General features: G+C 47.7%; 1 pseudogene; it reads right to left on the minus strand.

Annotated features, from left to right (window-relative positions):
* Nucleotides 1-288: 288 nt before the first annotated feature.
* Nucleotides 289-22,972, minus strand: LOC147701394 (syncytin-2-like; annotated as a pseudogene).
* Between the last annotated feature and the right edge of the window lie 553 nt (nucleotides 22,973-23,525).

The raw sequence follows: 23,525 nt of genomic DNA on the forward strand, positions 1-23,525 counted from the left end.
CCACCCAGATTACATACATTTATTTAAAGAACAGCTCTTTCCTGTTGTTTGTGACTTCTCATGCTAAACTAACAGTCTACAATGGAAAACATTCTTGCTGCTCTGAATTTCCTGTTAAATGTCCTAGGCAGGACATTCTCAGCTCGAATACAATGAGGAGGAAAAAACACTTAAACCAAACCACATTGAGACCTTTTTTTGAAAGCAGGCTGTAGGTTATTTCCAGATACAATTGTGCAACTTTAACATGCACGTTTAAACAGCATTATACTGTTTTTCTGTCTTTACTTAATATTTCACAGTGCGTGGGCACATGACAGATAAAACTGAATAATTAGGTCTTAAATCTAAATTAGGGGTTTGATTCCTTTCATTCCCCTCTCTAGTCAATTCTTTGACTACTTCCGCACTACCCCTCTGCATTTCTTTCAGTTCTATATTTTGCATCTCTTTATTTCTCCTTATAGGGAACATTCCTCCCACTTTAGCTGTAACCCTCTTGCAACATGCTAAGATAACTGGAAATACAAGGCACATCAATAGCAACAGAACTATTAGAGGCAACAAGGCCTTAGACAACCCCGACATCCAGGACGGCACCAAATCAAACCAGCCATTGAACTACTCATCTGGAGCACCCCCCTATTTCTTCATCTGTGTATGCAAATTATACATAGTCAATATGGCCTGAGTTAGATTTCCTTCATTTTCATCATTCGCCGGTATGAAAGTACAGCATATTGAATTACGTTTTTTACATACTCCTCCTTCGATTGCTGTCATTAAGTCCAAAACATATTTGTTTTCCATCACCATAAGTCTGATTGAACGCAGCTCTTCTTTAATTGCATTGAAGCCATCTTCAGTAGCATTTATGGCTGTCATCAGCTCCCAGCGGTTGATCTGAACCCAGTGAGCAGTTGCTTTTGTTTGAAACATAGGTATCAGACTTCCAAAAAATGTTTGGGCATCATTGAACAACCTTTACTCTTTGGGCACATCCTGCCACACTGAAGTTTCAAAGTACTCAGCCATCCTTTTTCTTCTGTGATGATGAAGCAAAGTTGATGCTTTACTCTTAGAATGCAAATGCAAATCTTTGATTTCTTTTGCAGTGATTACCGTAGATGGAGTATGCAAAGTCACTAGAGAGCAGATTCCGCTCCAGTTGTTGGGTAATTGAGTGTATATTTGAGCTCCACACTGCCAGTAAAAATCCATAAGGCTGGAGGTACCGCCCTGAATATCGGCATTGCAAATAGTTGAACTGCAATTGAGATTCGGTCCCACTTTAACAATCCCATTTCCCTGAAAGCAAAGAGAAAATCAAATTAGTTTCACAGCCAGCTTAGGATGAATTTTAGTTCCAGTCCATGTATATCTCTGGATGTTTTCCTCCCATACTTGCTGACATGATGTTTTTATATCACCAAATCTCAAATGATTTTTTGTTTCTGTGCCGTTCTATAAAGATATGGCTCTACAGGAAAACCTAGCTCCAGTAAACCTTTTATTAGTGGCAAATACTTATGCTTCAATACTTAATATTGGCCTGGCTGCGAAATCTGGCGGCAGTGGTTTGGCAGAATAATTATTACAGGTGGATGGTGGATTAGATCTCCCTAGAACACCTCGTTCCAATACGGCTTCCTCCCAATTTACATGACTATATTTCTGCCCTGATCCTTACATTCTGGATATCTCTTTCATTATCTCTGTTTTATCTGTCAAAATTTGCAAAATTTCAGGGGGTGTATCAAGTCTGGTTGTATTAACTCTGGCTGTCATAGGGCTAGCATGCGTTGGCTGTAACTGTGCTTTTAACCCATACAATAAAATATGCAATAAACACTTTGTCATACTAACAGGCACTTCTTTAGGATTCACTAAAGGTGGTGTTTCTATGGCATGGGGAATAAGAGAACACACATAACAACTATCATTTTGTGTATTGGTACCTATATCATGCATGCTTTTGTACCACAAATTATCAAGTAGAGAATCATGCAAAGGATGTATATCTTTTTCATTGAAAACAGCTCTATGAAAGCTTAATACTTCTTCCCTATGGGCGGGATCTTTTGCATCTACATAACACATAAGACAATAGCAGATTATCAGAGTAATAATCATAAGCACTGAACTCATTATTATACTATGAAAAATATAATGTAGCTGTCTCTTCATTGTATAATTTGTTCTTGGACCATTACCTCCTCAACTCCTTGTGGGAGTGATGCCAAAAATAGAATAATGTCCGTTACGTGCACTCAATTTCGCATCCCCTCCACTTTTACTGCTGTTGGCGTGCTCTCTGTTACTTGGTAGGGGCCTAGAAACTTGGAATCCTTCCATGTTCTCAAAAAGTTGCTCACGAAGACCCAGGAACCGATGCCAATGGCTGTAGACAAGGGCAGGGGTGGTGCAGTACTGTTGGCCTGTTGTAGCTAAACCTGTTTAGAATAAACCTGTACAGCTTTTGTTAAGATAGACATGTAGGCATTCATTTCTTGCCAAACACTTTCTGAGGCAGACTTAGTATCAGAACGAATCATTTGATTTTGTTTAAAAGAAAAATTAGAATGTCTACCTGTTACAACTTGGTGAGGGGTCAAATGATGATCTTTTGAAGGGGCATTTCTCAATGAATACAGAGAAAAGGGGAAGGCAGTAAAGGCAATTCATTTTCAGTGCCTCACAAATTTTTGACACTTTGCGTTTCAATAAGTCATTCATCCTCTCAACAATTCCATTACTCTCTGGGTGGTAAACTGAGGTAAACTGGTGTTCCACTCCTAATAGTGTAGTCATTTGCAGAAATACTGTGTTAGCAAAGTGTTTTCCATTATCGCTGCGTATCGCTGCTGGAACCCCCCACCTAGGTATGACCTCTCTCACCAGTAATTTGGCTGCTTGGTCAGCATCACACCTGGAGCAGGGTCCTGCTTCAATCCAACGTGAAAATGGACATACCACTACTAACAAATACCTATATCCATTAGATTTTTGTATCATATCTACAAAATCTATGTGTAACTCTATGAAAGGACCTATTGGTCTTGGAATAGAGTATGAAGTCATTTTTGGTGACCTCTTATTAGAGTACTGATAACACGCATGACAAGAAGCTAGAAATACATCAACTAATGGTCCTAGATTAGGGATAAACCAGCTTTTATTTAATTCATCCATCATTACTCTTTTAGAATTGTGTGTTGGTAAATGAAGTTGTCGAAGGGCTGTTTTAAGTAATGACTGAGGCATTATAACTTTACCTGAAGTTGCTGATCTATAAATAGGATCTGAAAATCCAGTCACTCTCCCCCCCCCCCTTGATTTTCAGAGATCTATCTTATGTTGTGGCGCTGCATGTTGAATGTCTAATAATGCCTCTTCAGAAATATTCTCATAGTGTTTTATCTCAACCTCATCATCTGCATCTACAGTGTGCACAGTGCATGTTTTCACTGCATATAAACAAGCTTCTTTTGCTGCTGTATCATCAGCTTCATTTCCCTTAGACACCAAATATGTTCCCTTTGTATGTGCCTAACGCTTAACCACTCCTACTTGACATGATATTTGCAATGCAGCAATAAGGCCAGCTCAAAGATGTTGGTGCGCTACTGGTGTCCAATTAGATTTAAGAAATCCTCGCCTTTCCCATCTCTTCAGCCCTGAGTGAACTGTGGAAGCTACATATGCTGAATCAGTGTATATTGTTACTGGCTGACCCTGACAAGCCTGTAGGGCTGTTATCAATGCTTCTAATTCAGCCACTTGGGCTGAGTCTTGGGATGGCAAGGGTAAGAGGTGCAATGTGTGCAAGGTACATTCAGTAGGTGTACCAATAGCCTCAACACAGCTGCACCTGTATGTCTAATACTTGTCTTCTGCTCTATCTATGAGGAACCATCAATAAACAGTTGTCAGCCATCAGACAAGGGGTCTTCATGTGCCAGGTGATCGTTCTCCTCCAATGTTGCACTACAGTCATGATCAATAGGCTCTAGTGGATGCACTAAAAAAGTTACAGGGCTGACTGAGTGAATTCGCTCAATGCAGATAGAAGGGTTTGACAGTATTACTTCATAACCTGTTGCCCTTTGAGTGCCTAGTGTACTTTTGCTTTTCTGCAGCACAGCAAATGGAGAGTGCTCAACATACATGTTATAGCGCATCCTGCTGTAATAGTACTACTCTTTTCAACTGCAAAAGCTGCTGCTGCAAACGCTCACACACAAAGAAAGTGACCTTTCATTACTGGATCTAATAGTCCACTAGAATAGGCGATGGGTTTGTGACCCATTGGGTATTTTTGAGTAAGGACTGTTATCATGGAATCCTGTGTGGCAGCAGAAAACAGAGAACATCTCTTTGTATAGTCTGGATTTGCTAGCACTAGGGCTGAATCAATTGCATCTTTTAATGTCTGAAATGCACTTACACTGTCATCACTCCAATGTATGCCTGTGTTGTCAGTTTTAGCTTGCTTCATTGCATATATTAGTGGTTGTATGATGGTAGCGTAATCAAATATGTCAACAAGGAGAATGCAGGTCCTAAAGTGAGGGTGGAAGGTGGAGGGGAAAGGACAGGTCTTATTTCATGTTGCCCTCACACACCCCAAGAGGTGTCTTGCTTCATCACTGGGCCTTACCCCTCGTCGGGCCGGCGCTGCAATGCCCGACGGGTTCTCCGTAAATGGGGTTCTTTCCCTGAGATCATTTTAGAAGAAGCTGTAGGGTGCGTGTGGGTAAGGAGAAAGTGGAGGTTTTGTGCACGTGAAGTGAGACCTAAAATAAGTCAGGGTCAGTCCTATTCTCAAAGAACTTTAATGATTTAGGTAGATCCTGCCTAAATAAAATGGAATGGACGCCCTGTGGGAATGTGATGTTCCTAACAGCAGTCACTGAGGTGCCTAGTTGTTCCTAAGGAATCGTGTGGCACTTCTTCAGGGCCTATGTGAAAGTGTAGTGCACAACTAATAACAGGCTCCAATTTATTTAGAAGGTAGCCTGATGCGGGCGCTAGTTGTCCTGTCCTGGGCGGTTGAATCAGAGCGAGGGTAGCAAAACAAGCAAGTTGCCGCGACCCAGCCGAGTGGAGCAACACTGTGCTCTCTTACATCCCCGTCGGGCTGTAGCTCTTGTACTGCGGGTCTCCAACCGCCCAGTACAGGACTACTAGGGCCCCACATCAGGCTACCTTCTACCTGCTTAAATGTCGGCTCCCGGTCCCCCCTCTTTTTCAAGCATAATCAAATACCCACGGACGTACAAATTTACAAAGGCCTAGAAATTTCTGCATGTCTTTTACTGTCTTGGCTGAGGCTGATCACGTATAGTTTGTAGTCTAGAACCTGCTATCTTTTTGCCTTCTGCAGACAACACTTGGCCCTAATACAGCACTTCTTACACACCGGCACTGGGTCAGTGGCGGCGAGCGGTGGGGGAGGACCACACCTGTATGTGCCTGCTGCGGCTGGGTCGGGCGGAATATAGACAGTGCTGCAGATTGCCCACGTTCGGAGACCCAGACCACAACACGAAAATTGAGGCCCCGGCTTGGGGCCTGTTTGTGCAGTGGTCCCTGACTTGTGGATTGAGCTGGGAGGTGGCTGGAATCCGCACAGCCTCTGGCGCAATGAGCGCTCCTTGAATGCTCCTTCCCCATTTCCTCGCCGTTGTCTTCCCCTGAGCATCGGGGGTTAGAGGTGAAATTGGAGTGCTGTTCAGTGGTGGTCCTTGGCACCACATATAGGTGGAGACCCTTTGGACTTTTGGGAGACCTCCTTACATCCAGTCTGGTGTGGAGTGACATAAAAGGCGCGTGGCGAAGGCTGTTGCGTGACCAGCGGTGAAGTGGATTTGCGTGTTCTTGGAAGGCCCTATTGCCTGAGCTGATGGAGTGTTGGCACAGACAGCGCAACTCACTCTGTGGGACCACAACGCTATCTACGGAGAAGGTCCAGAGGTTGGGGGTATCTGAATAACTCGTCACACTTACCATATTATTGGAAATTGGACACGGTGAAGGAAGTTGTGCCGAATCAACCGGCTGAGATATATTGCAAAGGCAACTCTGGGATAGAGATACCGTGACTGCCCCCCTTCCCCTGTCAAGTGTGCTGGCTGACGGAGCACTGCAATGGCGACGGGAGGGAGAGGTCCCAGGGGTAACCCCCCAAAAACAATTGGCAACATTTGCGTGGTCCAAGGCAGGAGACACAAGCAGCTCCCCTAAATCGGGGAAGGAGGGAGATGCAGCGACATCGGTGGAGGACTCGGAGCCCACCCTTCACGATGTTATGGCGGCTATCAGTGGAGTGCCGACATCGGTGGACTCGGTTAATGTTGAGGTGTCGCTCATTCAGGCCGACTTCCAAAAGATGGATGAGAGAGTCCAGGAGCTAAAAATAGTCACTAATGCCCTACAGACGGACACCTCAGAGCTGAAAACAAAGATGCGTGAACTGCAAACAAAGCAGGAAAGAATGTGGCAACAACTCGATGACTACGAAGGCAGGGCCCACCATAATAACATTAGCCTTTTGGGGGTTCCGGAGAGAACAGAGGGGCCGGCGGCGGATCTATATGTGGAGGACCTCATTACAAAACACCTTAAACCCAAGACTCTATCCAGCTACTATTCGATTGAAAGGGCCCAAAGAGTACCAGGAGGTAAGCTACGGCCTGGAGTGCCACAAGACCTATTATTGCACGAGTTTTCAACTACCGCGACAGAGACATTATCTTACAGACAGCTTGCTCCAAACCCCCTCTGAAAATGGTAACTACGAGAGGGCCTTCCTTCTGGATTTCAGGGCCAAGGGGCAGGCCCAAAGGCGCAGCTTCCAGGCAGTAAAAAAGGAACTCAGAGACAGGGAGCTCAGATATGCGATGCTGTTTCCTGCACGCCTGAGAGTTGAATCCGATGGCAAGTCATGGTTTTTTGACTCCCCGGAGGCAGTCTGGAAATGGATGGATGGCTGGACTATGGTAGGGAGCCAGAAGAGAGGTCGGCAGAGTAAACCGGGCCAACGACATGGAGCTCCAGTGAAGACTGTCCAAGGAAGCCCAGCAGATGTTCCTAGCCAGCTTGAAGAACAGGACTAATGGACAAAGGCGTCGGGAATGGAGCGCTCAAGCTGGGACACGAGCAAAAGCGCAAGTAGTGCATTTGGGGAAGTGGGGCAGGGGATGATACTCGTTATTGTATGATCTGTTAATGTAAGGGTCTCTACCGATGTGTCACGTACTATGTGATTATCTAGCAGTGATTTGGGAGAGACACATCTGACTCATAGTGGAAGGCTACAATTCCAGTTCTTTTGACTTGATTCAATGGGAAGAGGGGCTGCTTTACCCTGTGTACTTTCAACATTGTAGGGGGGGGAGAGAAGCACTCTGCCAAGTTTGAGGGTGGGTAGTTTTGAATCCACTGGCAGGGGGGCAGGGTGGGGGGAGGAGCAAGGGGAGGGGGGACAGGGAGGTTGTTTAGAGGTTGCTTGGTTTATTGCTGTGATGATTGTTTCACCGACATTAGGAAGAGTACTATATGAAGGAACGCTTAATAGTATGTCTTTAGACTTATAGCATTCAAAGAGCACGAAGAACATATTGACTATTGGACGACAATTGCTAAATGAGTGGGTTTATGCTTTCTCCTACATTGCCATGATCTGTGTATTGGGACGTAGGGTGGCAGGTTACTATGGGGAAGGACAGTGAGCGATATCTGACAGTAATGTCCTGGAATGTGAATGGGTTGGGGGATAGAATTAGGAGGGGAATAGTGCAACAATACCTGAAGAGGCACTCGCCGGATGTGGTCTTACTGCAAGAGACCCATTTGGTAGGCCAGAAATCCAAAGCCCTCACTAGATGGGGGTATAAACGTTTAGCACACGCAGACTACACTACGGGTTCAAGGGGTACAGCTACGCTGGTGAAAAATACCACACCCCTTATTGTACACAACCCATGGGCGGACACTGCAGGCCAATTTACAGAGGTTGAGGCCCAATGGGAAGGGAAAGACATCAATATACTTTCAGTCTATCTGCCGCCCGCTCTGGGCAAGACGGCACTGGAAGACCTGGGCAACAAGCTGACTGGACTTCGGGAGGGTGTACTGATTATGATACTAGACTATACTGTCTATCGGCAGTCACCAAGGCCACAAGACAAATCTAGCGACCTCCTCTTTGGTTTTGCGCAGGCACTGGGTCTGGCAGACGTGGGCCAGATACTCCATCCCACCGACACACTGTTTACCTTTTTCCACCGTAGTTTGTCACGTATTGATTACTTCTTCACACATTTGTCCTCCATTGGCAACTTTGCCCAATACAGAGTCTTACCTAGAGGGATATCGGATCACTCTCTGGTCTGAACAGAATACACACAATGGGAACGCCAACCACCAGCCACGATAGTGATTAAGCCATGGCTCTTACACATCCCAGACATTAGAGACGAACTCCGTACACAAACAGAGAACTACTTTGTTGAGAACGTGGGCCCTGTTGATTCCATGTGCACAATCTGGGAGGCATTCAAGGTGGTACTTAAGGGGATGGCCCGGTCGTTGAAGTTTGGATATATCGCCAAAAAACCGGAGCTCCTGACCAAAGTGGAATCTGACCTCCTTGAACTAGAGAGAGAGCCCTTGCCTGACACCAGTCATAGGCTTCTCCTGAAACAGGACAAATTTCAGATTAAGACTAGAGAACAGATGGTAGCCAAGCACCGCGCAATTCAGCACAGACTCTATGAGCTCAAGGACAGGACGGGCAGGACATTGGCGTGGCTGGAGAGGCGGGAGCAGGGCTCTTGGTGGGTTCATAAGCTGACAACGCTGGAGGGAGACATAGTAGCTCACCCGAAGGACATGGCTGAACAATTCTCTGCTCACTTTGAGAGGGTATGCTCACCCTCTACCCACTATACGGCAGAAGACTCCCGCCTGCTCTTTAAAGACAGTGATGTCCCATGCATTTCAGAGGTGGATAGGGAAATTATGAGGCAGACCTCTCAATGGAAGAAATAGGTAAAGCCCTAGGACAACTCAAATCTAGGGGTGGGCGGAAGTCGCGTAAGAGACTTGCTCGGAGAGGCACGGAGATTGAACCTGCATATTTAAGTATTGCGACACCCACCCCCCGCCTGCCACCCGCCCGCAATATTAAACAACATTAAAGCCTAAAATAAGATTTTAAAAACGTACCTTATTGCGGGGTCATCTTCCTTGTCCATCTAGCCTTCTTCTTGGAACTCTGCATGCGCGGGAGCCTGTGCATGTGCATTCCTCACCAGGAATGCACATGCGCAGGCTCCCGCGCCTGCGCATTTTCAAGAAGAAGGCTAGATAGACAAGAAAGATGACCCCCCTATATGTTAAGTGTTACTTAAATCCTATTTTAGGCTTTAATGTTGTTTAATATTGCGGGCAAGAGGCGGGCGGCCAACTTCCGTTCCGCCCCTGAGTGAGCGGAGATTTGCCCCGTTTCTCCGCCTTCTTTGCGAAAGGCGGAAGGGGCAAATCTCTGCACATTCCGTGGGCAGAACGGAGATGTCTGCGCACCACTACTCAGATCTGGAAAAGAGATGGGGCCTAATGGCGTCCCGGTAGAGTTTCTGAAGACTACGACCTCTCTGACTGTGCCACATTTGAAAGCCATGTATGAGGAAAGCTTATAGGAGGGTCGGCCACCACTAGATCAGCGACTAGCTACTATCGTAGTTATTTATAAACAGGGTAAACCGATGAACGTCTGTGGCTCTTATAGGCCGATTTTGTTGATAAATGTAGAGACAAAGGTTCTGGCGAATAGATTAGCAACAGTAATCTCCTCACTGTTCCAGTCTGACCAATCAGGTTTTATGCCAGGGCACAACACAACCCTCAACCTCCATAGAGTACACAATCTGATGGCCTGAAGTCAATATATTGAAGAAGACGCAGCCATACTGTCCCTCGACGCCTCTATGGTGTTTGACTCCATATAATGGCCATACTTATTTGAGGTGCTATAGAGGGTGGGGTTGGGCCCCAAATATGTGGCCTGGGTGAGTCTCCTCTACACTGGAGTACTGGGCCAGGTAAGGATTATTGGCTTCACATCCCATACGTTTGAACTCCGTAGGGGCACGAGACAGGGATGCCCGCCGTCCCTACTGATCTTCACCCTGGTACTAGAGCCACTTGCGGCCTGGATCAGGAGGGATGTGATGGTTCTTGGCATGCGCTGGGCAACTGAAGTGGAAGATCGCATATCCCTCTATGTGGATGACATCCTGCTTTATTTGGCATCCCCCTATAGATCTATCAGTGTGAACTTGGATATATTCACAAATTTCAGTAAATATTTGGGATACACGATTAACTGGCACAAATCAGTCCTGTTCATGCTGAAAGGAGACGTGCGCCCATCCTGCCACGGTGCGTGAGAACGGTTGTTATGGAAGGATTTCGATACTTGGGGGATTTTTATTTCCTCAGACCCAGTCTGTTTCTATGATTCAAATTTAGCCCCACCTCTGGCCAGGCTGCGGGCAGATGTGAAACATTGGAGGACCCTGCCCTTAACACTGGTTGGGAGGGAGGCACTTTTCAAGATGCTGGCCCTTCCATGTTTTCTATATGTCCTACAAAACTGTCCTCACAGTGTCCCAGACTCGTACTTTAGGGCTATTGAGAGCGAGATAACCACGCTGCTGTGGGACTGTAAAGCCCCCAGAATTGTGATGCAAAAAGTGACCAAAAACTGGCACGACGGGGGCATAGCCCTCCCGGACCTGCTGAGGTAATATTGGGCCATTCAGAAAAGGGGGTGGTGATGGACAGAGTATCTGAATTAAGCAGAACACTCCTACCCAGTCCAAAGATCAGGGCTTGATCCATCACCGTTTTTTAGCTCACTGCACCATCCCAGCTCAGGACCTGGCTACATGCAAATTAGTCTGTCCCTGGCCCAGTGCATCATGGGAACAGGGCAGACCAAACTACCAAGCCAATTCTTATACTGGGAAGGAAACAAGCTTCCGGGGACCGGTTTCTGGCATTTCAGCCGTCTTCGGCCCGGCTTGCTTGAATCCTGATGGTGCAGTGAGCAAGGGACTTACATCTGAGTATACCCTTCCACGCTTATGGTGGAAGAAACGATTCAGAAAAGGGGGTGGTGATGGACAGAGTATCTGAATTAAGCAGAACACTCCTACCCAGTCCAAAGATCAGGGCTTGATCCCTCACCGTTTTTTAGCTCACTGCACCATCCCAGCTCAGAACCTGGCTACATGCAAATTAGTCTGTCCCTGGCCCAGTGCATCATGGGAACAGGGCACACCAAACTACCAAGCCAATTCTTATACTGGGAAGGAAACAAGCTTCTGGGGACCGGTTTCTGGCATTTCAGCCGTCTTCGGCCCGGCTTGCTTGAATCCTGATGGTGCAGTGAGCAAGGGACTCACATCTGAGTAAACCCTTCCACGCTTATGGTGGACAAAACGATTCAGAAAAGGGGGTGGTGATGGACAGAGTATCTGAATTAAGCAGAACACTCCTACTCAGTCCAAAGATCAGGGCTTGATCCATCACCGTTTTTTAGCTCACTGCACCATCCCAGCTCAGAACCAGGCTACATGCAAATTAGTCTGTCCCTGGCCAAGGGTATACTCAGACATGAGTCCCTTGCTCACTGCACCATTTCGAACATTTTGCAATTTCTTAATCGCTTGATGCATGTGCCTGATAGTCTCTTAAATAAAATATTTAAGAGGATAATGCCCAACGTTTGGAAATAAAGGTTTGTGAGGACTGAGATAATTCAGTATTTAACAGACTTTTATATTTCTAATCCAGACCTAAAAATGTTTTTCTAGGTAACTGCTACTGGCAGCACATTCCATAAAACTAAAGGTCCTTCAGATCGGCCTCATATTTTCAGCTTTCAAGACGAAAACGTAAACAAATAAAGTCAGTCAGTGTTGAATTAGAATGTGAATGGTTCGGAACATGCGGTAAATATAGAATACTGCTCACCATTTCTTTATTCCTAATTCATACCCTTGGGAAGCAAAGGTCACATACTAAAAAGCAATGCACTTTTCAAGACATGTACGCTAAACTGCTGTGGTGCACATGAAAAATTAGATAGTGATACAGAAGCAATTCTGTATTCCACGTTGTGCTGCTGCCTAAAAAACATAAATAACTAGTAGCAATTCAGAAGAATTTTCCCACTTTCAACTCTGTTCTGTTCTCACCAAGAGTCACCCTCGTCCCCACAAGCCACCTTTAGCTGCAGGCAAAATAATCACAACTCCAAACACCAAGGATGACTAAAAACCTCAGTTTTTGGAGACTGTTCACGTTTCACAGAGGACCGGAGACAAATTCGCTGCACGGACCTGAGCTGAAAATGCAGTAGCATTGCTTGTCTCTCACCACGTATCTCATTCAGCAAGCATCGATCCTTTGCTCTCCATTGCTTCCAGCAACGTACGTCACTAACTTCTTCGTCTACTGCTGCCACCCTTTCCCAACTCGTCACTGTAGGGTGGTATCAGTGAGGCTTGCTGATCCACCCAATGGTGTGACGAGTTGGGAAGAAAGATGAACCTGATTGACACACACTCTTGAGATTCACAGGCTGAAGTCTGAAGCGCCCAAATCCTGTGTGAACCTGGAATCACCTTGGACACCATACTGGTGTTGACTGGGTCGCACGAATTGGCAGACAGATGGGCCAATGATATGGAGGTACAAGGGACAGCCCAGGTGGGCATGACTCACAAAGTCAAGGAGGAGCAAGTAGATGCTTTGCAGAGATGACCTGCCCGACCCAGAAACACCCATTGGGGTGAAGCTACCATACAATCAATCACTGCATTTGTAAAGCGCACTACTTACCCGTGAGGGTTTCAAGGCGCTGGGTGGAGTGGGGGTAGGTGGGCTGCTACTGCTCGAAGAGCCAGGTCTTGAGGAGTCTTCTGAAGGTGAGTAGGTCTTGGGTCAGCCGAAGGTGAGTGGGGAGGGTGTTCCTGGTCTTTGCGGCGAGGTAGGAGAAGAATCTGCTGCCGAAGGTCGATCGTTGGATGCGGGGGACAGAGGCGAGGGTGTGGCTGGCGGAGAGGAGTTGGCGGGTGGGGTCGTAGAAGCTGAGTATGCTGTTCAGGTAGGCTGGTCCGGCGTTGTGGAGTGCTTTGTTTGCGTAGGTGAGGAGCTTGAATGTAATCCTCTTTTCGACGGGGAGCCAATGTAGGTCTCTCAGGTGGGGGGTGATGTGGCTGCGGCAGGGGACATTGAGGATCAGTCGGTCGAGGCGTTTTGTACGCGCGGTAGTCAGTGCAGGTGTTTGGCTGGGATACCTGCATAGAGTGCGTTGCCGTAGTCCAGCCTGCTGCTGACGAGGGCCTGTGTTACAGTCCTTCTGGTTTCGGCTGGGATCCACTTGTAGATACTGCGGAGCATGCAGAGCGTGTTGTAGCAGGAGGAGGCGACTTCGTTGACCTACTTCACCATGGAGAGGGAGGAGTTGAGGACGAATCCTAGGTTGCGTGCATGGTCGGTGGGTGTCGGTGCTGTACCCAGCGTGTTCGGCCACCACGAGTCGTCCCATGCTGAGGGGGTGGGTCCGAGGATGAGGACCTCCGTTTTGTCCGAGTTCAGCTTCAGGCAGCTGTTCCTCATCCAGTCGGTGATGGCTTTCATTCCATCATGAAGGTTGGTTTTGGCGGTGTGCGGGTCCTTGGTGAGGGGGAGGATGAGGTGGGTGTCGTCGGCGTAGGAGATGATGTTGAGGTCGTGCTGGCGGGCCACTTGTGCGAGGGGGGCCATGTAGATGTCGAACAGCGTCGGGCTGCGGTATGAGCCCTGGGGTACGCCGCAGATGATGTCGGTGGCTTCGGATCGGAAGCTCTTGGTCCTGTCGGCGAGGAAGGATGTGGTCCAGTCGAGGGCCTTTTCTTGGATTCCTGCTTCTTGAAGGTGGGTCTTTAGTTTGCGGTGGCAGACCGCGTCGAAGGCGGCTGACAGGTCCAGGAGGATGAGGGCAGCTGTTTCGCCGTTGTCCAGTTGGCGTATAATGTCGTCTGTGGGGGCGATGAGGGCTGTCTCGGTGCTGTGGTTCCACCTGAATCTGGACTGGGATGGGTCTAGGATGTCGTTATCCTCGAGGAGGTGGGCCAGTTGTATGTTGACGACTTTCTCGATGACCTTCGCCGGGAACGGGAGCAGGGAGATGGTCGGGGCTACTGTAGCATTGAGCACAAAGTACAGAACACCTCTTCTTCCCGAGGCTGTATCTGCTCTGGATGGTTATGCATGAACCATTTCACCAGTTTGCTGTAGTGAAGCGAATGCCCAGCCATTGCCCTTAGGAGGGTTGATGAAAATCACAGTGGCAAGCAATTAAAGAACAGCGCAGGTACAATTCCACACCACAGAAGGAGGCACCGGCAAGCTGTTAGGCAAGTATTCTTTCCTCGACAGACCCACAAGTCACATCTGCCAACATCACGCTGGAGTTCCTTCAGCTGTTTGAAGGGCTTGGATGACTGAAGGGCACTAAGGTTCAACTACACATTGATGAGACCAACAACACTTTGGTACTGGAGGGTCCCTTTCCACCTGCAGATACTTGTGGAAAAGGAGTAGTGAAACCTGAAAAAACAAGGATTGGTTGAGAAGGTCACTAGCCCAACATTGTGGGTCTCACCCCGTGGGATTGCACCAAGACTCCAACAGCCAGTCACAATCTGACTGTGTGTAGACATGGGGCTCTCAAATCAAGCCACTTGAAGGGAGCAACACATAACCCCCACAGTGGATGACATTGTGAATGGAGCCCAATAGTTCTCCAAGTGAGACTTAAACACTGGCTATCATCAGCTAGAGCAAGAACCAGCCAGTTGGCACATCAAAGCTTTTTCAACCCACATTGGTCTCTGACGGTATCGGAGGCTGGACTTCGGATCTCATTCGTAGCACAGGTGTTTCAAAACACCATCTATGAAACAGTCTCTAGACTGGTGGGTGTCTTGAACATTAGCGACAATATACTGATACTCTCTGATATCCTCAAGGAGTACTACATGAGGCTCCGAGCCAATATTCAATGGCTGGAAGATTGTGGTTTGATGCTGCATTGCCAAATGTGTTAATTCTACACAAATTAGATTGAGTTCTTCAACTACATCTCCTCAAGGAAAGGGCTGCTTGTTGAACCGAAAATAATGGATATGAATAAATCAGCATCCGCCCCTTCTAATGCAACTGAGATGTAGAGCTTTTTAGGCATGGCCACTTATTGTAGGGGGTTCACCCCAAATATGCAAGCCATTGAGGACACTGACAAGAGCTGATACTCCATGGGAGCTGATGTGGCTTACCACCAAGTAAAAGGAGTGCTACTGGGAGATGCCACTATGGTCTACTTTGATCCAAAGTGCCACACAGAGCTGGTGGTCATTGCAAGCCCAGTGGGGCTGGGCTACTACGGGGGAGGAGTAAAGGGTCCAGTCTCCCTATCGCATACACCAATAGAGCATTGTTGAACACTTAGAGCATATATGCAAAGATCAAGCGCTAGGCACTTACCATCAGGTGGGCCTGCCGCTACTTCCACTCATAACTCTGTGGGCAATAGTTTTGGATCATGACTGATCACAAGCCACTAGTCGCCCTAGTACTGCATCTCATATCAACGGTGGGAAGTGCAGCTGAAGCCTTATCAGTTTGTAATTCTTTACCATCCCGGGGTCAACAACCCAGCTGACTATCTGTTCCCGTCATCTGCAAGGAAAGTGTGGACTGGAAACAGCTGAGGAGGATGAAGGGGCAGAATAATTAGTGAGGATGGTGGTGCATGATACATGTCCTAGAGCAATGTCCAACGCAGAAATAATAGAGGCAGCCCTTGCTGACACAAGCCTCTCAAAGACCAAAGAAACACTGTGCTTTCCTTATTGCTGTGCCACGGGAGTGTTGCTGCTGAACTTGCTGCCTTTCTGCCCCTAAGAAGTCCAGCCCCCCGGACCCGCTGCGCGGGTCCCGCAGCGCCTGTCATCGGCGGGAGCTGACGGACGGAGTGGGACTGTGCAGCAAAGGAGGTCCCGGGGAGTGCGGTGTGGAGGCAGGGCTGCGAGCTTTTTAACAGGGACTCCATCTCCCAGGAGTCCCTGTGTGCCCAAACCTGTTCCACCTGGGCCGCTTTTCCTGCTTGCCCCGACCCCCCCGCCCACGGAGTAAAAACGGGCTTCTGGCTGCTCTTTGCGGGACTCTGTGCTTTCCTTATTGCTGTGCCACGGGAGTGTTGCTGCTGAACTTGCTGCCTTTCTGCCCCTGAGAAGTCCAGCTTGCCAGACCCGCTGCGCGGCTCCCGCAGCGCCTGTCATCGGCGGGAGCTGACGGAAGGAGTGGGACTGTGCAGCAAAGGAGGTCTCGGGGAGTGCGGTTTGGAGGCAGGGCTGCAAGCGTTCTAACAGGGACTCCATCTCCCAGGAGCCCCTGTGTGCCCAAACCTGTTCCACCTGGGCCGCTCTCCCTGCTTGCCCTGCTCCCCCACCCACGGAGTAAAAACGGGCTTCTGGCTGCTCTTTGCGGGACTCTGTGCTTTCCTTATTGCTGTGCCACAGGAGTGTTGCTGCTGAACTTGCTGCCTTTCAGCCCCTGAGAAGTCCAGCTTGCCAGACCCGCTGCGCGGGTCCCGCAGCGCCTGTCATCGGCGGGAGCTGACGGAAGGAGTGGGACTGTGCAGCAAAGGAGGTCCCGGGGAGTGCGGTGTGGAGGCAGGGCTGCGAGCGTTCTAACAGGGACTCCATCTCCCAGGAGTCCCTGTGTGCCCAAACCTGTTCCACCTGGGCCACTCTCCCTGCTTGCCCCGCCCCCCGCCTGTCTCTATTTCTTATTTAGCAAGTTCAGCTCCCAGCGGCGCGGGAGCGTCCCGGGAGAAGCCCGGGACAAGGGCGGGACCGTCTGTGGCCGTCTGTGGTGGGTTGTGGTTGGGTTGGGCCAGTCCCTCAGGACCTCGGACATTGGACTTTCCTTCCTTTTCACTAGGTACAGTGGGTTGTCGGTTCACTCAACCAATTATTACCTCTGCTATATGTGCTGTGTAATTCACTGTTTGTATAGCCTGACCTGCCCTAAGTATGCCCTTACGCTCGGGTAAGGACCGCTCTGTTACCCTGCAGACTTCTAAGGGGGCGGTTTCTGGTCCATTGGATGCTTTTATTATTAAGGCTACGGGAATTTTGGAGAAGGAGATAGACTTTGTAGAGAAAAGGCTATCACTACACCTCATTAGTGGGAAACGTTTCTCTCTGGGTCTATTGCTTCTGTAATTAGCCTGTTACCCCCATCATCACTTTCTCCAAGTTCTAACATGGTTCCTTTCCTAGTGGATGTTCACAGCGAAGCTGAAAGTACTTCTTTGTTGCATTGTAGTAACGACTCTAATAACGTCGATACAATTGGGAGTAGGGTGGAAGGTAGTGTGCTGTCAGGAAGCCCTTCACTGCTAGCCTCGTCCACTGAAGGGGACTCCCCGAAGAGTAATCTCCCCGGTAAGAGGAGGCGAAACAAGGGACGGCAGAGAGGGGGTGTGTCAAAAATACCAAAAACAGCTTGCCCATCTCAGCTCGCTAATAACCACGATTCAACCTGTGGCTCACAGTACCCCCTGCTTCCTAGTGGTCAGGTCACTTCCCCCATAGCTCCATCTGGGGTTCCGTGTCTTTGCCCAATAAGCCCGAGCAGTAGTGATACCGATATACTGGCAAAAATGGAAGTCTTATTTAAGACCCTCCTGTTGCCGGTGTTAGAAAGAACTAGACTGATGAATCTAAAATTAGATGGCCTTGAGAATCTTGCAACTGCCAATTCCTGTTTACTTAAAAAATTGGTGAACGACCACGTAGTACCGTAGTACACCAAGTCCCAGGGAAACAATCCTATAATCGCTTAGGCTCCCCCATCCGTCAGGCAGTCTCACATTAATTCTAACGGTTTGGGACCCAATGGCAGTAATTTAAAATCAAATAGTGCCCCCAATTCATCCTCGACCACCGTAGCCCATGCTCCATTACATAAGAAGGCTATCTCCAAATCGAATGGCCTGCCACAGCCAAGCTCCTCCTCTTCCTGGAGTCATCGAGACCTCCAGGAAGGGCGAGCCTAAACCTCCGTCCCAGCCTTCAGGGAGCTCTAGTGCTGCTGCTGGGCGTGTTAAGCCTAATACTACACAACTTCCAAGGCAAGTTATTAAAAGGGGACCCCCGCCAGCGGACCTACCAATTGATGCTATGCCCAATACTATTGTTCTTACAGGTGTTGCACCCCTAAGGGATGGTCATTCTGAGTCCCATGGCGATCTTATGAATAAGGTCGCCTTTTGGTTAAATAAAAATCGTCCCCTCCCACCCTCCTCTTCAACTAAGATTTTGACTGTTCGTAGAGTTGATTGGGTGGGTTATTGTACGAAGGATTTAGAAGACGACTGCATTCTTATAAACTTTCGGGACCCCTGGTGGTAGAATATATTCGCAGGGAGGCCAGGTTTAGGAGGATGGGGGATGTGCAATCCTTGGGCTTGAATTACTTTTATCCCAAAAGATATAGTGCACCTCGCTTCAATAGTTTCCCAATGCATAGATCTGTAGGGAGGAACTTGGTAGAGAGGATACCCCACTCCCCTTTCTACCCCTGTCTGTCAAACCGGTTCGAATCTCTGTCTGGCCTAGAGGGTATTGACTGACTGGAATCAGACAAAGGGTTAGAAAGCATTTGTAGAGAAGCCGAAGGTACCAACTTGGTGGTATACAACTTAGAACAGTGTTTTAATGAGGGCTTCAAAGGGAAAGAGAGTGGTATTTCAAGTCCTATAGCTCTTAATCAGACACCTAGCTCCCTTTCCAGAATGGATGTAACAATGGAGGAGTATTTGTGTGTATTAAAGCCGAACACATCTTTTAGTCAGGTTGGGTCGCTCAAGGTCGTTTCCTGGAATATAGCGGGATTAAAGGGTCGAATTGATTCAGAGGATTGGGCAGTTTTTATAAACACCTTTGATATTGTCATCCTTCAGGAGAGCTGGGCCCCTGACCCCATATATCGGGCAGGGTATCTTAACTTTTTCAAGCCAGCTATCCAGGGTCCTAAGGGCAGAGCCTCAGGAGGTTTAGTGGTTTGGATGAGGCAGTCCACTAGGTATAGACCTTCAGAAATTTCAGTGGCCAACCCTGACCTACTAGGAATAAAGCTTAGTAGGGCCAACAAACAGGATATTGTAGTCATAAATATTTATGCCCGAGGACGTCCAGGAGGTCACAGGCCGGCCATCATGGACGATCTAGATTTGCTTCTCGAGGCAATAGGTAGAGATAAACTTATCCTCGTAGCCGGGGATCTAAATTGCTCGTTTGAACCCTTGCTTAGTGTGGGTAAGGATCTGGGGGCAGAGGAAGACGCTGTTTGGGATATCCCGCCTTTATTTTTAAACAAGGGTGTAAAGGCTACTGAAGCGGCACTCCTCTGGCTAGGGCTGTGTTTGGAATGGGGTCTGCGAGCAGTTAATGGGCACACAACCTCCGACAAGGCAGGGCATCCCACCTTCAATAACGGGGTCAGCAAGAGTCGAATAGATTATATTTTAGTCAAAATAGAATCTTGGTCTCTGGTGATTGACATGGAGGTTTTAGTTCGCCTAGAGAGCGATCACAACCCCCTTTCGTTAGGCTTGAAGCTCCCAGGCGATCGGGGCGTGCCCCCTAAAACCCCTTGTCTAACGTCAGAGGCTATTTTGACCAATGACAGAAGAAGGGTTAGATGGTCCAGGGTAGTCGAAGATCCTACCTTAATAAATGACATAGAGAAGGAAGTCTTGGCAACATTGAAGGCCATGAAAGCTCTCCCATCCCCCTTGGGGGCTACCCCTCAGCATTGTGACCTGCATGACCAGTGGTTCTCAAAACTTAAAACCCTTCTTATGCAACTGCCAAATCTAAGGAAAGAAAAGGCACTAGGCACTCAAAATAAATGGTATAATAAGAGTTGCAGGGTAGCGCATTGTAGTTTGATCAGAGCGATAAAATCTCGAGTCACTGGTGACATTAAAATGGCGCGGCAAACATATAAAAGAGCTCAATGGGCCGCGAAGAAAGAGTAGGATGAGCATCACTGGTCCGAGCTCCTCCTGGCATGTCAATCATCCAACCAAATCAAGTTTTGGGAAATGGTAAAGTGGGGTATGAATCCAGACTCCCAAATTCCAGTCAATTATGTGTCTCCTGATGAATGGGTGGCTTTCTACTCATCCCAGTTTAGGGCTTTAAATATACCATACAGAGCCGGTGAAGGGAGTATTCTCGCCTTCCAGCTCTAGCCTCACGCTTGTTTTTACCATCTCCGATACAGAGCAGGCCCTCATTGTAGTACAATCAGGGAAAACCCCAGGGATGGATGCAATACCGGCAGACCTTTTTAAAATTAATTTACATATTTGGGTTCCCTATATAACCATGCTCGTTAATGCCACCGCTAAAGGGGCAAGGATCCCGGACTCTTGAAAAGGGGCGGAAATGTTACCAATTTTTAAAAAAGGGGACCGATCGGCCCCGGGAAATTACCGCCCGATAAGTTTAATTGATTCAATCCAAAAAATAGCTGCTAGGATGGTCCTCGCAAGAATCCAGGGGTGGATGGAGCAGGATAACATTCTCTCCCCAATGCAAGCCGGATTTAGATCAGGCACCAGTACAATAGACCAGGTTTTTAGACTAACCATATTGTACTGGAAGGTTGTTCTGTTGGGAGGAGGAGCAATCTATGCCGTCTTTGTGGACCTCAAGTCGGCTTTCGACCTTGTGCCAAGGGAGAAAATGTAGGATGTTCTTAGATCCATGGGCCTGCCGCCAGATCTCCTGGACATGGTGGTTAGGCTACACGAGGATAACTTTGCCAGGGTGAGATGGGGAAAACAAGGGCAGGTGACGGATAGCTTTCCAGTAGCACGCGGCGTCCGTCAGGGGTGTGTGCTGGCCCCCACCCTCTTCCTTTTGTTTATCAATCAGGTAGTTAAGTATTTTGCTAACACCTCGACTGATGCCCATTCTCTGGGTGGGACAAAGTACCTGATGTTGATTTTCGCGGACGATACTTTGCTTCTCTCAAAAACTTGAGGGGGGCTGCAAACAGCACTCAACAGGTTTGATGAGTTTTGCAGGGTAAACGATCTGCCAATTAATGTTGGTAAGACTAAATTTATGGTGTTTAGTAAAAACCGCCCCATTAAAAGCTCGGTTAGTTTAAATGGTGCCTGTATCGAACAAGTGGAGGTAATGACTTATTTGGGCGTGACTTTAGACTATCGCCTTTGCTGGAAACCCCAGGTTGAGGCATTATATCTTAAATTTGCATGCCTCACGGGTTGTTTAATCCAGGAGCATAAGAAGTCCGTGACCAAACGTATTGCTCCAGTACTTAAGATCTATGAAGCAAAAATAAATGCAGCCACTCTGTATGGTGCCGACCTTTGGGGTTTCAAAGATCTAACCTCCCTGGTTAAAACCCAAAACAAATTCTTGCAGAATTTGGTAGGTCTTCCTCAATCTACACCTATCAAACCTCTGTTGTTAGATTTGGGCTGTAAACCCATTAATGAGCTGGCCCAATATCGTTTGGTGGCATTGTGGCGACGGCTCTGGACTTCTCCAGAACTCAGCCTCTTTGCCAACGAACTACCCGAGGTAAAATCATTATGGGGCGCTTCAAAAATTACATGGTTAAGGGAAGTGAAACTGGTTCTGGAAGAGATGGGTCTAAACCAGCTATGGGCCTCCCCGGGGAGTTCTACGTTCCTCTCTAAACAGGATTTCAAAGATCTGTATTGGGCTTCAGTTAAGCATTAAGCTGTTGTACAGTCTGATGCCACTAGCCTAACAGGTCTTTTCCTGGCTCATAAAGTGACCCGCTCCCTAGAGATCTACTGGGATGTGATTACTAAGACTCTCGACCGGAAATTATATCACCAGTTCCGAGTTGGGTCACTACCTATTAACTCTTTTACCAAAAAGTGGTCTGCCAATTCAAACGATACCTGCCCTTTTTGTTTAGACCATCCGGAGAGTGTGGGCCATTTTCTTTTTGCCTGCCCTGCATATCATGCCCCAAGAATGAAATGGATCAGGCCTATTTGCTGTAGGCTAGAAATTAAAGGGAGCACCGAAGCCATGAGGATATTTCGTACCAACACTTCTGAGCTGGTAGCGGTTGGTGTTGCAAAATACCTTGGGTGGGCATTGGTTATTCGAACTAGGAACCCAAACGTATTTTATTATGGAAAATGTTTTATGTGGTATTATATTTATAAAGTCTTTATTATACTGTTTAATACTTTTTAAATGATGATTGTTATGATGGTTTTGACCAATTTTCTTATCCTGTCTTTGATACTTTCTGTATTTTATGATTTGATAATCAAAATAAAGACTTATGAAACACTCATGAGAAAGCAATGGTGCAACTTCCTGGATTACTGCAAATCTCTAGACGAGATGGCACAAAGAATGATGAGCCAAATCTAGTGCGTCAGAGATTAACTGAGCACCAACAGTGAAGGTCTGCTTCTCAGGGAAGGGCAACCCATGATACCGTAGATCCTCCAGGCCAGTATTGCTGAGTTGGCTCATCAGGCCCACCAAGGAATGGTAAAGACTAAAGCAAGGTTGTAAAACAAGGTGTGGTTTTCTGGCAAAAAAGTGTGGGGTTGTCATTCATGTGTGATCACAAGTGGAGACCTGTCCCCTGCACGAGTCGTCACAGCAGAACAATGTCTGCGGCCATGGTCCCAAGTTAGCATGCACTTTGGGAGCTTCCCGGATCGAAGGCTCACCACAATAACTGTGGGCAGCCACACCAGGTACCCAGTGGTTGAAGTCATGTAGTCCACCACATGGAAAGTGCTTGTCATACTGGGATTCCAAGACTAGGTGAAGGCAGACAATGGACCCCGTGCTTGAGGAAAGAATTTAAGAAACATATGCATTTGCTAAACATCAACCATTGGATAATGGACCCTCAATGGCCCCAACCAAATGGAGAGGTGGGGCGCTTTATGCGCACATTGAACAGGGTGCTCAGAATAGGCATAGAACACAGGGAGTACATGGACTGTTGCCTTCATAGGTTCCCATGACCCCATGAGCATGTTGTCAAACTCCCCACAGCATGACAAACTGGGTGCCAATGGATCTCCTGATGTGAAGAGCCACTTCAGACTGTATTCCATCTGAGCTTCTGTGGCAGCCCACAGTTCTGGATGTACAGGCCACTCAGACAAAAGGAAAAGTACAAACAACAAGGCCAGCCTACCCCACCAATAATGGGCCCCTGGGTTGTCAGTGGGGGATTTAGTCTTAATGTGAGACAGCCATCCAGGATGGAAGCTCCACACATCATTAAAGAGGGAGATCTAGAAGGTGACAGACATCCATGGAACTATGGTCACTGTGCGGCGGGGGACG

This window comes from Lissotriton vulgaris, chromosome 7 (assembly GCF_964263255.1).
Source record: "Lissotriton vulgaris chromosome 7, aLisVul1.2, whole genome shotgun sequence".
Taxonomy (NCBI): domain Eukaryota; kingdom Metazoa; phylum Chordata; class Amphibia; order Caudata; family Salamandridae; genus Lissotriton; species Lissotriton vulgaris.